The sequence below is a fragment of the Rhincodon typus genome, chromosome 12 (assembly GCF_021869965.1).
Source record: "Rhincodon typus isolate 14 chromosome 12, sRhiTyp1.1, whole genome shotgun sequence".
NCBI classification, from domain to species: Eukaryota; Metazoa; Chordata; class Chondrichthyes; order Orectolobiformes; family Rhincodontidae; genus Rhincodon; species Rhincodon typus.
The window spans coordinates 51,537,593-51,552,603 of record NC_063343.1 but is presented as its reverse complement, the minus strand read 5'-3'; positions in this window follow the sequence as shown (position 1 = coordinate 51,552,603).

Here is a 15,011-nt window from a genome sequence, read left to right as displayed (position 1 = left end):
TTGTTCATCATTTTTTTATAACCTTAAAAAAACGTTCGACATACAGGCGTCACGGAAAGACTTATCAAGTTACCTTTGCACTGGACACCTGTAATGGTGAGACAGCAGTGACACGCAGTAAAGCGGCATTATTTGTTTATGTCTGAGCACTTCGCCTGTTTCTGACCTCTCCAGAAGGTATTTCTTTTTTCTCTTTATTTATTTGATTTAGGGGCAGACACATAGTGTCGAGTTCTGTAATGTTTCTCCTGGAAAGGTGTTGGGATGGACGGAGAGAACACTCAACACTTTGAACGAACTCTGATTTTAACTTTGTCTTGCTGGGTGAATCATTAACCCACCTCGCTGTTGAATGAACCAGGAATCTCTTCCGCTCCCACTGCCGAATTGGCAGGGATCTTATCCCCTATCTCCCCTCTTGTCGTTTTGGGAATTGCTGAGCCGCTGGTCGCCGTAAGTAAAAGTAAAACTCTTGTTAAATGCTGCGAATGTAAACATGGCAACTCGGTATTACGCCCCGGATCAGGTTGGGTCCGTGCGATTCCGCGTTATGTGCGCTGACTCGGTTTGGAACGATTGGGTCTTTTCACACTTTCAAATATTAAATGTAATTATCGTTGGATTCACTCGACTGGAGTGAAATGCGGGACCATGGATGGTTTGCTACTTTCTGATTTTGTTTTGTAGTCAGACTAATCTAAATTTTAGAAAAATTGTGTTCTACGTTGCTGCGTGACAGTACGTGACTGTGTTACTTTGGACCTGTGACTATGAGACTGTGGCAATTCTATATGTCGGTGTGTGTCTGTGATAGATCTGTTGGTCTGTGACTATGTAGGTGCATGTATGTGGTGGCTGTGTCTCTGTGAGTATGTGGGTGCGTGTCTGTGGTGGCTCTGTCTTTGTGAGTACGTGGGTATCTGTCGGTGGTGGCTCTGTGATTGTGGTCAATCTGTATTCCTGACTGTGTGAATTTGCACAGATGTAATTCTATGATTTGACTCTTGAACTCTGCCAGTGATTGTGTTTTGGTTGGGAAGCCCTATTCGACTCTTACTCTGCTACATAAGTCATTTAGGGAAGTAAAAGTGTTTCACCATTGTCCAACAAGAAGCATGATTGCTGTACCTTGACTGCTTTCCTTTCGCACTGATATTTCCATGATCACACAGGGACTAGAACCAACTAGTTCTGTGCCGTATCTGGTCATCTAAGAATTTTCATTTAATATCTGCCCTTAGACCCACAGGACATTTCTTTACAGTTAGAGGTTTTTATTGACCTAAAATTTGTGATTCATTACATGATGCTGCCTGATTTGAATATTTCCCGCCTTTTCCATTTAAGTTAAACTAGGAGACCTGGATTCTTATTGCAGAGACATGAATTCAGATTCTACCAGGGTGTTTGGGAAAGTTAAATTCAGTTGATCAAAGAAAATCTGGAATTAAAATGCTAGTATCAGTCATGGTTACTATGAAAATAATGGATTGTTGTAAAAAACCTATCTGGTTCACTTTAGGACAGGAAGTCTGCTGTCCTCACCCTGTTTGGCCTACAAGTGACTCCAGACCTATTGTTATCTGGTTGACCTTTTAACTGTCCTGGCAATGTACCCAGTTATATCAAATTGATGCAAAAAGCCCTAACAAGAATGTGAGACTGGTCATAGGAGACGGCAAAGGCTCATTAGCCCAGGAGAATCATTGCTAACATCTGGGAGGTTCTGCTAAAATTGGGAAAGCTTGTCAAACTGACACATTCATACTCACTGAAACTGAACTTTCAGCTAATGTTCCACACTATTCCATTACCAGCTGAAAATGTGTTCTGTCCCATCAATAAGACAGATCCACGACAAGTGGAGGCACGGAGACTGAAAAGAGGAACTTACCCTATGGCTCTTAAATATTAACTTCAGACCCTTTGAAGTCCTATGCCACCAGAGGACTTGAGCAAGGAAACTTGTTGATTTCCACCTCCCATCCTACCACAGGATGCGTCAATATTTTTCCATTTTGAACATCACTTAGAAGAAGCACTAAGGATAGAAAGGTGCAGGATGTCCATCATTAAGAATGGCTTGGTAGCACCACTACTGACCAAGTTGGCTGAGTTTTGTTTAACTTAGTTGTTTACATAATGTGACCTTCACTGGCTAAGTCAGAACTTATTGCCAATCCCGAAATTGCTCTTGAGAAAATGCTGGTGATGTTTTTGACCTGCAGCAGTATGTGGAGTGTAAGTACACTCCGTGTCATTTAAGAAGGGAGTTAGTGACATTTTTTTATAATTTCAAAAATATACTTTATTCATAAAAATATCTTTATATACATAGTCACTTAAGCAGTTTGGTTCTGTGCAGTAGCGTATGAAGAAATGAAACAAACTTTGGAGTTTGACTGTCTCCAACAAACGAAACCATTTCTTACTTGTACAAGAGTACATTTACACACATTTGAGGCACTGGGAAATCCGATAACTGAACGGACCTTGTAACGTTGGAGAAATGACTATATAGTTCTAAATAAGGATGATGTGAGTCTGAAGGGGAGCTTGCGGGTGTTCCCATGTATCCCCTGCCTTTTCCTTCTTGATGGCAGTGCTTGCAGATTCGGAAGGAAGGAACCTTGTTGAAGGAATCTTGGCGAGTTTCAGAAATGATTCTTGTTTGTGTTACACCATGCTGCCACCATTTGCTGGTGGTGGAGGGATTGTTAATCTCAATCCAAACCAGTCAGTGAATCAGAAAACCAAGACCGCTTTCTTTGTGGAGAAAGTTTATTGGCTACTTGTTCTTACAACTCATTCCACACCCCCAGTGTTACAGATGTCCCTTTTACTAAATATGGTCATACAGATTTAACAATGTGAATAACCAAGTACTAACAGAGAGTGAACGTTTAAGGTGGTGGATGAGCTCCCAATCAAACAGTAGAAGGATACGAGGTAGACCATTTAGAGCTGAGGCGTGGACAAGTGACTCTATGGAATTCCCTGCTACAAAATGTGTTTGAGGCTGCATCATTGAATGTTTTTCAAGAAGTGGTTAGGTATTGTTGTTAGGGCTAAAAGGATCAAAGGTTTTGGGGAGAAAACAAGAGCAGGATGCTGAGTTGGATGATCAGTCACAGTCTTGTTAAATGATGGAGCAGGCTCAAAGGGACAAATAGCCCTACTCCTGCTCCTATGTTTCAATTTTCTATGTTTCAAATGGGTTATTTTGTCTTGAACAGTTTTGAGCTGCTTAAGCTTTTATGGAGGCAGTGATCATCCAAGCAAGTGTTCTATCACACTCCTGACTTGAGCTTTGTATATGACAGGAGATCTTTAGGGAGGCAGGAAATGAATTACTCCCTGCAGAATTCCCAGTCTCTGATTTGCTTTTATTTCTACAGCTTGGCCAGTCAAGTTCAGTTTCTGCTTAATGGTAACCCCAGGATGTTGATAGTCATGGATTTAGTGATGTTAATGCCATTCAAGATCAAGGGGAGATGATTAGGTTTATTCTTGTTGTAGAGGTTCGTTACCTGATACTTGTGTGGTGTGGACATTACTTACCACTTATTAACCAAAATCTGAATGTTATCTACGTCTTAAAGCTTATGGACAAGGACAACCTCAATATCTGAGAACTCTTGAATAGTGCTGAACATTGTGCATTAATCAGTGAACAGTCCCTCCTCCAACCTTATGATATAATGAATGTCATCGATGAAGCAATGAAAGTGTTTGAGCACAGGACACTATCCTGTGGAATTCCTGAGACTGAGAAGATTGACTGCCAACAATCATAATCATCTTACTTTTGTGCTAGGTATGACTCCAATCATTAGAGAATTTCCCCCTGATTCCCTTTGACTTCAGTTTTTGAGTTCAGTCCTTGTTGCACTCTTGGATGTCAAGGACAGTCACTCTCACCTCTCCTCTGTAGTTATGCTCTTTTGTCCATATTTGGAACAAGGCTGTAATGAGATCACAAGCTGATGACTAGAAGGAACGCATAATGAGCATTAGTGAGCAGGTTACTGCTATGAGTGTGTTGCTTGACACCACTTTTGATGATCCCTTTCATCACTGTTGATGTTCAAGAGTAAACTGACGGATCAGTAATTGGCCCGGTTGGATTTGTCCTTTTTGTGTGGACAGGACAAACACAGGCAATTAGGGTAGATGCCTGTGCTGCAGTTTTTACAGAAATAGCTTGATTAGGGCTACAGCTAGTTCTGGACCACATGTCTTCAGTAGTATTGCCTAGAAAGTTGTCAGTGTCCCCAACCTTTGCAGAATTCAATGTCTCTCACCATTTTTTGGTAACACATGGAGTGACTGAATTGGCTGGAGACTGGCATTTATGATACTGGGGACTTCAAGAGGAAGCCAAGTTGAATCATCTATTGATCTCATCTTCCTGAAGATGTTTGTAAGTAGAAACATAAGAACATAGAAACAGAAGCAGGACTAGGCCAATCAGCCCTTCAAGCCTGCTCCACCATTCATTATGATCATGGCTGATCATCTAACTCTGTAGCCGGTTTCCACTTTTCCCCCATATGCCTTTATCCTTTAGCTCAAAGTGTTATGTCCAACTTCTTCTTGAAATCATACAATGTTTTGGCCTTGACTGCTTTCTCTGGTAGCGAATTCCACATGCTCACAACTCTCTGGCTGAAGAAATTTCTCCCCATTTCAATCCTAAATGCTTTACCACTTATCCTTAGACTGTGACCTATGGATCTGAACTCCCACACTATCAGGAACATCCTTTCTGCATCTACCTTGTCTAGTCCTGGTATAATTTTATATGTTTCTCTGTCATCTCCAACCCCCACCCCCCCTCATTCTTCTAAACTCTGGTGAGTATATTCCTAACCAATTCAACTTTTCCTCATGCATCAATCCTGCCAGCCTAGGAAACAATCTAGTAAACCTTTGCTGCACTTCCTTCTTCTGGTAAGGAGACCAAAACTGCACACAATATTCCAGGTGTGGTCTCACCAAGGTCCTTTATAATTCTAGCAAGACATCCCTGCTCATGTATTTGAATCCTTGTACTATGAAGGCCAACCTATTCATTATTTGCCTTCATTACCTCCTGCAGCACTTGCATGCTTACCTTCAGTAACTGGTGTGTTTGAGGACAATCAGGTCTCATTGTAGATTCCTCTCTCTCAATTTATAACCATTCAGATAATAATCTTCCTTCCTCTTTTGCTACCAAAGTGGATAACTTCACATTTATCCCAGTTATACTGCATCTGCCATGCACTTGCCTGCTCACTCAGCTTGTCCAAATCACACTGAAGCATCTCTATGCCAATGTTTAAGCCTTGTCTTTTGCATTGATATGTTGGGCTCCTTCATCATCGAGGATGTGGATGTTTGTGGAATCTCCTCCTCTAGTTAGTTGTTTAATCACGTACTATGACTGGATTACGTACCGACAGGACCCGACTCACTTACCTTTTGGAGCAGCAGACTCGCAGCCCCGTATCCCGGGACTGTCGAGATGCAGAAAACCTACAAGGAAGCAGGAAAAATGTGCTGGCCTGAGGGTGAGGTTGAAACTATGTGGTTACAAGACTCCCCTCTCTATATTCCTAGCAAATGCCCAAAGTATCAACAACAACATGGATGAACTTAGATCTAGACTTACCTACCAGAGGGAACTGAGAGACTGTTGTGTACTCTGTTTCACAGAGACTTGGCTCACCCCTGCCATTCCAGACTGCACCCTACAAGCTGACGGGTTCTCCATACACTGCATGGACTGCACAGTGTCCTCGGGTAAGGCGAAGGGTGATGGGTATGCTTCCTGATCAATGCCACCTGGTGCTCAGATATAGCGACCCTGGCAGGCCATTGCTCCCTGGACTTAGAATATCCTACAGTAAAATGCCGTCCCTACCAATTACCACGAGAGTTCACCTCCGCCATCCTGACTGCAGTCTACTTACCACCCCATGCAGATGTGAAGAATGCTCTCGACGAGATTTACACTGCCACAAATACTCTAGACAGAAAATTCCCCGAGGCCTATTCATTGTGGCCAACCTCAAGCGGGTGATGCCAAAGTACCATCGACACATCTCCTGCCCCACCAATGGACCAAACATTTTGGACCACTGCTAAAATAACCATCAAAGACACCTACCACTCCATTCCCCACTCACACTTTGGAAAATCAGATCACAGCGCTGTGTTCCTTGTCCCAGTTTACAAGCAGAATCTGAAATGGGAGAACCCTTCACAAAAAGAAGTACAGTGTTGGGCCGAGTCAGTGGAAGACTGTCTCTGGGACCGCTTGGAATTGGTGGACTGGACTACGTTCAAGTGTTCAGCGGAAAACCTAGATGAGTATGCCACCACAGTCGTGGACTTCATTAGCAAATGTGTGAAGGACTGCCTACCAAGGAAGTCAGTCCCAGTGTTCCCCAACCATAAGCCTTGGGTGAACCAGGAAGTCCACTCCCTACTGAAGACCAGACATGCAGCATTCAAGTCGGGTGACCCTGGACCAAAACAGAAAATCCAGATCTGACCTCCACAAAGCCATCAGGGATGCTAAGAGGCAGTACCGGACCAAGTTAGAGGCCCAAACCTATCAAACAGATTCACGCCGCTTGTTGCAAGGCCTAAACAACATTACGGGATACAAAATGAAACAGTGTAAGATAGCGGACAAAGACACATCCCTCCCTGACGGACTGCATGCTTTCTGTGCTCGGTTTGAACAGATTGCCAGTGGTGCTGTCATGCCTGCCCCAACAGCCTTGGCCCACCTGTTCCCTCCGTCACTGCTTCAGACATCTGATCGGTCTTCCTGGGAGTCAACCCAAGGAAAACAATGGGTCCTGGCCAAGCACTTGGATCCTGTGCAGACCAACTGGCAGAGATATTCACCGACATTTTCAACCTCTCCCTCCTACAAGCTGAAGCCCCACCTATTTCAAGAAAACCACCATCATCCCTGTACCTAAGAAAACACATGCAATGTGCCTTAATGACTACCGCCCAATGACTCTGACCTCAATAATCATGAAGTGCTTCGAGAGGCTGGTCATGGCCCACATCAACTCCAGTCTCCCAGCCTATCTCGATCCCCTCCAATTTGCAGGTCCACAGAGGATGCCATATCCCTAGCCCTGTACTCAAGCCTGGAACATCTGGACATCAAACACACCTACGTCAGACTCCTGCTCATTGACTACAGCTCCGCCTTTAACACCATTATCCCCTCCAGACTGATCTCAAAACTCCATGACCTTGGTCTCGGCTCTGCCCTCTGCAACTGGATCCTTAGCTTTCTGACCCATAAACTGCAATCAGCGAAGATTGCACCTCCTCCTCAATAACACTCAACACTGGAGCTCCACAAGTATGTGTCCTCAGCCCCCTACTGTACTTCCTGTACACCTATGACTGTGCTAAATTTAGAATGAACACTATCTACAAGTTCACTGATGACACCACTGTAGTGGGCCGGATATCTAACAACGAGTCAAACTACAGAAGGGAGTTAGAGGGCTTGGTGATGTGGTGCAATGAAAACAATCTGTCTCTCAATGTTGGCAAAACTAAAGAACTGATCATTGACTTCAGAAAGAAAGGACAGGAACACGGTTCCATCTATATCAACAGAACTGAGGTTAAGAGGGTGAAGAGCATCAAGTTCCTTGGAGTGATTATAACTGACAACCTGCCCTGGACTTCCTACGTAGATGCGACAGTCAAGAAGGCACAACAATGCCTCTGCTTCCTCAGGTGGCTCAGGAAATTTGGCATGTCCATAAGGTCCCTCACCAACTTCTACAGATGCACCATGTGAAAGTATACTGTCTGGGTGCATAGCAGCCTGGTATGGCAACTGCTCTGCCCAGGACTGTTTAAAAAAGAAAACTACAGAACGTGGTGTGCACAGCCCAGACCATCACGGAAGCCACCCTTCCATCCATAGACTCGATTTACATGGCTCACTGCTGTGGAAAGGCTGCCAACATCATGAAAGACCCATCACACCCCAGTAATGGCGTCCTACAACCTCTTCTGTCAGGCAGAAGATACCGAGGCCTGAACACACACACGAGCAGGTTCAGTAATGGCTTTTTCCTGGCCATTACCAGACTGTTGAATGGACTCTCTCTAGCCTCTAATAACACTGATCTTGCTAATGTTGATCTCGCTGAGCACACGCCCTATGCACGCCCTGTGCAATGTAACCTGTATGCCTCTGTCTAAGTCTTTTTGATCTGTACCTCCTTTGCTTATTATGATCTGGCTGTACTGCTCGTAAACAAATCTTCTCACTGTAGTTTGGTACATGTTACAATAAATAAGTTAATCAATCAATCAATCCGTACAGCTTAGATCTGATTTTATATAAAGTCATGGAATTTTACAGTATGGAGAAAGGGCCTTTGGCCCATCATGTCCATCAAGAACCTTTTTATATTCTGGTCCCATTTTCTAGTACTTGGCCTTGTATGCTATGGCACTTCAAGTGATCATCCATGTACTTCTAAAATGTTGAGATTGTTCCTGCCTCTACCACCCTTTCAGGCAGTGAGTTCCAGATACCCACCACCCTCTGGTGAAAACATTTTTCCTAAAATTCCCTCTAAACATCCTGTCCTTTACCTTAAATATATGGTCTATGTTACTGATCCCTCTACTAAAAGAAAAGGTTTCTTCCTACCTACCATACTTATATCCCTATAAAATTATAATTTTGTTCACTTCAATAAGATCTGCCTTCAGCCTTCTCTGCTCTGAGGAAAACAACTCCAGTCTATCCAAGATAGTAGGAATGCAGATGCTGGAGAATCTGAGGTAACAAGGTGTAGAGCTGGATGAACCCAGCAGGCCAAGCAGCATCAGAGGAGCAGGAAAGCTGACGTTTTGGGCCTAGACCCTTCTTCAGAAAAAGGGTCTAGTAGGGTTCAGAAGAAGGGTCTAGGCCCGAAACGTCAGCTTTCCTGCTCCGCTGATGCTGCTTGGCCTGTTGTGTTCATCCAGCTCTACACCTTGTTATCTCCAGTCTATCAATCCCTCTTCATAGCAGAAATGCTGTAGCCCAGGCAAAATATTAGTGAATCTTCTCTGCACCCTCTCTATTGCAATCCTATATCTTCAATTGTATTCTAGAGTGTGACAACAGTCCTCTGCACTGACCTATGTAATGTCTTGTACAGCTCTATCCTACTGTCTCTGCTCTTGTATGCAATGTCTCGACTAATAAAGACAAGTATCCCATGTGCCTTCTTAACCACCTGTCCAGTTACCTTCTAGGATCTGCACATCTGTACACCAAGCTCCCTCTGATTCTTCTACACTTCCTAGGGCCTTACCATTCATCATGTACTCCTTTGCCTTGTTATTCCTCCTAAAATGCCTCACTTCACTTTCAGGATTAATTTTCATTTGCTATTATTCTGAGCATATGACCTGCTTGTCGATATCATGCTGTAATCAAAGGCTTTCCTCCTTACTATTAACTAAACCACTAATTGTCATGCCATTTGTGAACTTAGTGTGCAAATGTCCTACATTCATGTCTAGACTATTAACATGCACTACAAATAGTAAAGGACCCAACAGTGCGGCAGTGCCTCCTGTAGACACTTGGGCTTCAAAACCCGGTGCACATACTAACCAAACCAATGGAACTTCATGCAGATGTGGTCATCCAGACTGTCAGGAGCATTAACGATTGCCCATAGACTGCAAACCATGTAACAAACAGGACTGTGATACATTGCCATAGTTTAGATACATCTTACCCTAAATTTAAGCCAAGTAGAAAATTCATTAGATTTTCTTTAAGAAGAAACTAGAACACTTGCTTTTCCTTAACACAACTTTAAAGTGCATTAAAAAAAACTTTCCCTCTACTTAGGAATCATCTCACTGTTTTGCAGTGATGCTGCTTTCACCAGCCTTTGTGAATGCTCGTGGGATTTCTGTTGTGCTTTAGCTGCTGATCCAACTGAGCCCAATTGAGACTTGGCCCTCGGGTTTTATGTGGAAACTCTGCTGCTGCTGCTATTCACACCCTGCCACGGGTCGATCTGATGCTGCTCTGATAGGCTCCACTTCGAGTCAGAATAAACTGTATGCCAGAAAAATCTTAAGTCCTGAATCCCATTCAGGTTCACTCTGCTAATCAGCTTCGCAATGATTCTAATTTTCTACATGTTCCTCCCACTTTGTTTGTGGTGAGATGACTTGGCTCTTTCTATTGTCTGCTGCTTCCACTGTGTAACATGCAAGCATTTCTGTGTTGTACCATCACCAGGTTCACACACCTCATTCTTAGGTATACCTGGTGTGCCCTGCTGTACTCTTCATGACCCACAGTTGATCCCCTGGCTTGGTACTAATGGTAGAGTGGGGAATTGTGCTGGGTCACGAGTTTACAGATTGTGGATAAATACAAGTCTGCTACTGATGATAACCCACAACACCTGATAGATGCCCAGCTTTCAGTTGCTAGATTGGTTTTAAATCTATCCGAGTTAACACAATATCAGGGCCACGCAAGATTCAATCCTCATTTCCACAAGTATTATGCAGTGGTCACTCCTACCAATACTGATAGCGATAGGTGCATCTGCAGTGGAGGTTAGTGAGGCCAAGGTCAAGTACATACATTCTGCAGACCAAGTAGCTATTGTCACAGTCATAGAATATAGACCTCTATAGCTCAGAAAAAGGCCCTTTGGCCCATCACATCTACGTCAGTCAAAAACAACCACCTAACTATTCTAATTCTATTTTCCAGCACTTGACCAATAGCCTTGTATACCTGGCATTGCAAGTGTACATCTACATACTTGTTAAATGTAATGAGGGTTTCTGCCTCTACCACCCTTATAGACAGTGAGTTCCAGATTCCTACCACCCACTGGGTGAAAAAAAAATTCCTCACATCCTGTCTAAACCTCCTGCCCATTAACCTATTTCTCTTCCCTAATCATTGATCCTGGGCACAGTTTATTCCTGTCTATACCCCTCATAATCTTATACATCCCTATCATGTCCCCTCTCGGTGTCCTCTACTTCAAGGAAAATAACCCCAGTCAAGCCAGCCTCCCTTTGTGACTAAAACAATCCAGCCCATACAACGTCCTGATAAATCTCTGTACCCTTCGTGCTTTTTGGCTTGGTGTCCTCTATTGATAATGGTGCTAGCAAGAAACTCTTGGTGATGGACTTCAAAGTTCCCTCACCCAGAATGTCTTCTGTGTCCTTGCCACACTCCGTGCATCCTCCAATTGATGTTCAGAGTTGGGGGCTGCTAAGGGTTTGGTAAGTATTAATTTGCAGGAGGTTTTTTTGCCATTTTTGACTCAGATGCCATGAAACGTCTTGGAAATCAGAATCAATGTAGAGCACCGAGGTCAACTCCCTCATGACTATGCCACTTGTAATGTAAGATGTATGATTTATATCTAGTTAATATAATTTGTTTTAGAATTTGGATTTCAAAGTCGGGGCATGTGAGTTTTTTGGTCTGTGTGTATGGGGAGTTTTAATGATTAAGTTGCCAGTATATCTGGAGCCTTGATTTTTTTGTTAAAATCAGTATGAGAGAGAAGGATCCTGAGGTGATAATGGAAATTGGTTCGCATTGAGAGAATTTTATGAATGAACAAATTAAACATTGAGCAGCATTAGTTTCTTTCTGTTCAGAAGAATTTGGATTCTATTTTGCTCAGGGGAAAGCAACATAGTTTGGAAAGGGATAGTAGGAACTGCCAATGCTGGAGAATCTGAGACAACAAGGTGTAGAGCTGGATGAACACAGCAGGCCAAGCAGCATCAGAGGAGCAGGAAAGCTGACGTTTCGGGTCTAGACCCTTCTTCAGAAGTCAATTTCCTTTGGAACTGGAGAATGCACGGAGTGTGGCAAGGACACAGAAGACATTCTGGGTGAGGGAATTTTGAAGTCCATCACCAAGAGTTTCTTGCTAGCACCATTATCAACAGAGGACACCAAGCCATAAAGCACGAAGGGTACAGAGATTTATCAGGACATTGTATTTTCCTTTATAGAGGTTTATAAAAGCATGAGGGGCATGGATAGGGAAATAGACAAGAGGAGTCCAAACTAGAGGGCACAGGTTTAAGGTCAGAGGGAAAAGATTTAAAAGAGGCCTAAGTGGCAACTTTTTTTCAAGCAGAAGGTGGTGTGTGTATGGAATGAGCTGCCAGAGGAAGTGGTGGAGACTGGTACAATTACAACATTTAAAAGGCATCTGTATGGGTATATGAACAGGAGGGTTTAGAGGGATATGGGCCAAATGCTGGCAAATGGGACTAGATTAATTTAGAATATCTAGTCGGCATGGACAAGTTGGACCGAAGGATCTGTTTCCGTGCTGTACATCCCTATAACTTTATGGTTAGTGTTATAGTAGTTTGATAACTGAGTAGTCTGTTAGGCTGTTTTAAAGGGCATTAATATTACTGATGGTCGAGAGTCACACATGTAGGCCACAGCATGAGTAAGAATGACACATTGCTTTTCTGATGGGTATTAATGAAGCAGATTATTATGAAATTTATAATCTTCATATGGGTTTTTACAGCAATCAATGATAATTACTATTACTGAGACGAGGTTTTGTTTCCAGATTTATTAGTTGAAGTTGAATGTCACCAGACATTACGAACCATGTCCCCAGAGCGTTAGTGTGTGTTTCTGAATAACTAACCCAGTGACAATGCCTACGTGCCAATACCTCCATTTACTACGCTGAAGGCTATTTTTGCCGGAATGCAGAGGGAACCAGGAAGTGGAAAAATCTGCTTGAACTCATCTTTCCAAATCTACCTGCCACAGATACATCTGTCCAAACCAATCATTATTCTGACTTGGAAATATATCACCATTCCTTCACTGTCAGTGCTTAAAATCATTGTGGATGTATCCACACCAAATGGATTGCAGCAGTTTAAGAAGACAGCTCACCACCAAGAGCAATTGGGATTTGGCGATAAGTGCTAGTCCAGCCAGCAAAACCCACATCCCCTGGATTGCCAGATCACCCATGATCTCATTGAATAATGAGGCAGACTCGAACGGCTGAATGGCCTACTTCTGCTCTGACAGCATATGGTCTTATTGTATTAGAGAAATGATAACTGTTCTGTCCTCATGGAAACAAAAAATCCTGTCTTCATACTGAGAACATCTACTGTCACTTTGTGTGGCTTAACCACTTGTTAAATAAGAGAGATTCCAAACACTACAGAGGCTCAACACTGAATATGCTTGAGATGATCTGAGCCACCAATAACATCAGAAATATACTTGACCTCAATCTGTTACCTCTTTGTACAGTATGTCCCTCACTACAACACGACCAAATGATCAACCCTAATTCAATGAGGATTGTTTAAGTAGCGTACCAAGAGCAGCACCAGGCATGTTTAAAACAAAATGTGCCAAACTTAAGTTACAACAGTAGGAGCAGTATACTATAGAGAGAGCTAGGTACTCCCCACAAACAATGGATGAGATCAAAGCACTGCTGATATGTCATATCCAGTCATGAATGGTGGCAGACGATTAAACACCAATGTCACTGCCTCGGTTTAAAATTCTGCCTCATGTCTTGCCGCACGGTGATGCAAACATGTTAATTATGTAGAGTTCTTGTTACAGCTAACGCTATGCAATCATCACTGGATAATCCCACCTGCCATTTTATGATGCAGGGAATGTCATTGATGCAGCAGTTGGAGATGTTTGAACCTTAGGGCCAGCCTGGAGGCAGTCAAAGAACAAAGAACGAAGAACGAAGAAAATTACAGTACAGGAACATGCCCTTCGGCCTCCAAGCCTGCACTGACATGCTGCCCGTCACAACTGAAATCCCCTACCCTTCTGGGGACCGTATCCCTCTATTCCCATCCTATTCCTGTATTTGTCAAGACACCCTTTAAAAGTCACTATGGTATCTGCTTCCTCTACCTCCCCGGCAGTGAGTTCCAGGCTGCCACCAGCCTGTGTGTAAAAAAACTTGCCTCATACATCACCTTTAAACCTTGCCCCTCGCACCTTAAAACAATGGCCCCTAGCAACTGACTCTTCCACCCTGGGAAAAAGCTGTCCACTCTGTCCATGCCCTTCATAATCTTGTAGACCTCAATCAGGTCACCCGTCAACCTCCGTTGTTCCAGTGAGAACAACCCAAGTTTCTCTAACCTCTCCTCATAGCTAATGCTTTCCATACCAGGCCACCACATCCTTCTTGTAGTTTGGTGACCAGAATTGAACACAATATTCCAAATGTGGCCTAATTAAAGTTCTACAAAGCTGCAACATTACCTGCCAATTTTTAAACTCTATGCCCCGGCTGTTGAAGGCAAACATGCCATATGCCTTATTGACTACCTTCTTCACCTGCGTTGTCACTTTTAGCGACCTCTTTACCTGTACACCCAGATCCCTCTGCCTATCAGTACTGTTAAGGGGTTCTGCCATTTATTGTATATTTTCCATCTGGATTAGACCTTCCAAAATGCATTACCTCATTTTTCCGGATTAAACTCCATCTGCCATTTCTCTGCCCAAGTCACCAACCAGTCTATATCCTGCAGTATCCTCTGAAGGTCCTCATCGCTGTCCACAATTCCACCGACCTTTGTGTCACCCGCAAACTTCCTAATCAGACCAGTTACATTTGACTTTGTCAGGTTTGATGATTACCCTCCAACAACCACAGAATTTTCCTTTGTGGCCATTATGACTCAGGTTTCCGCTAGTTCCTATTGATTTCAGTTTTACTGGAGATCTTTGATAGCACACTTGATCAAATGCTACTTTGTCACTGAGTTCTTCAAGTACTCAGTTGCTGCTTGGTACTAGACTGTTCTGATGGTAGCCGCTAGATAGGATTTGTCCTCATTTTTATGGGCAGGATGTACCTGGGACTTCATTAAATTTGTTGGGTAAAAACCAGTCTTGTGGCTGTATTGATGTAGAGCTGGATGAACACAGCAGG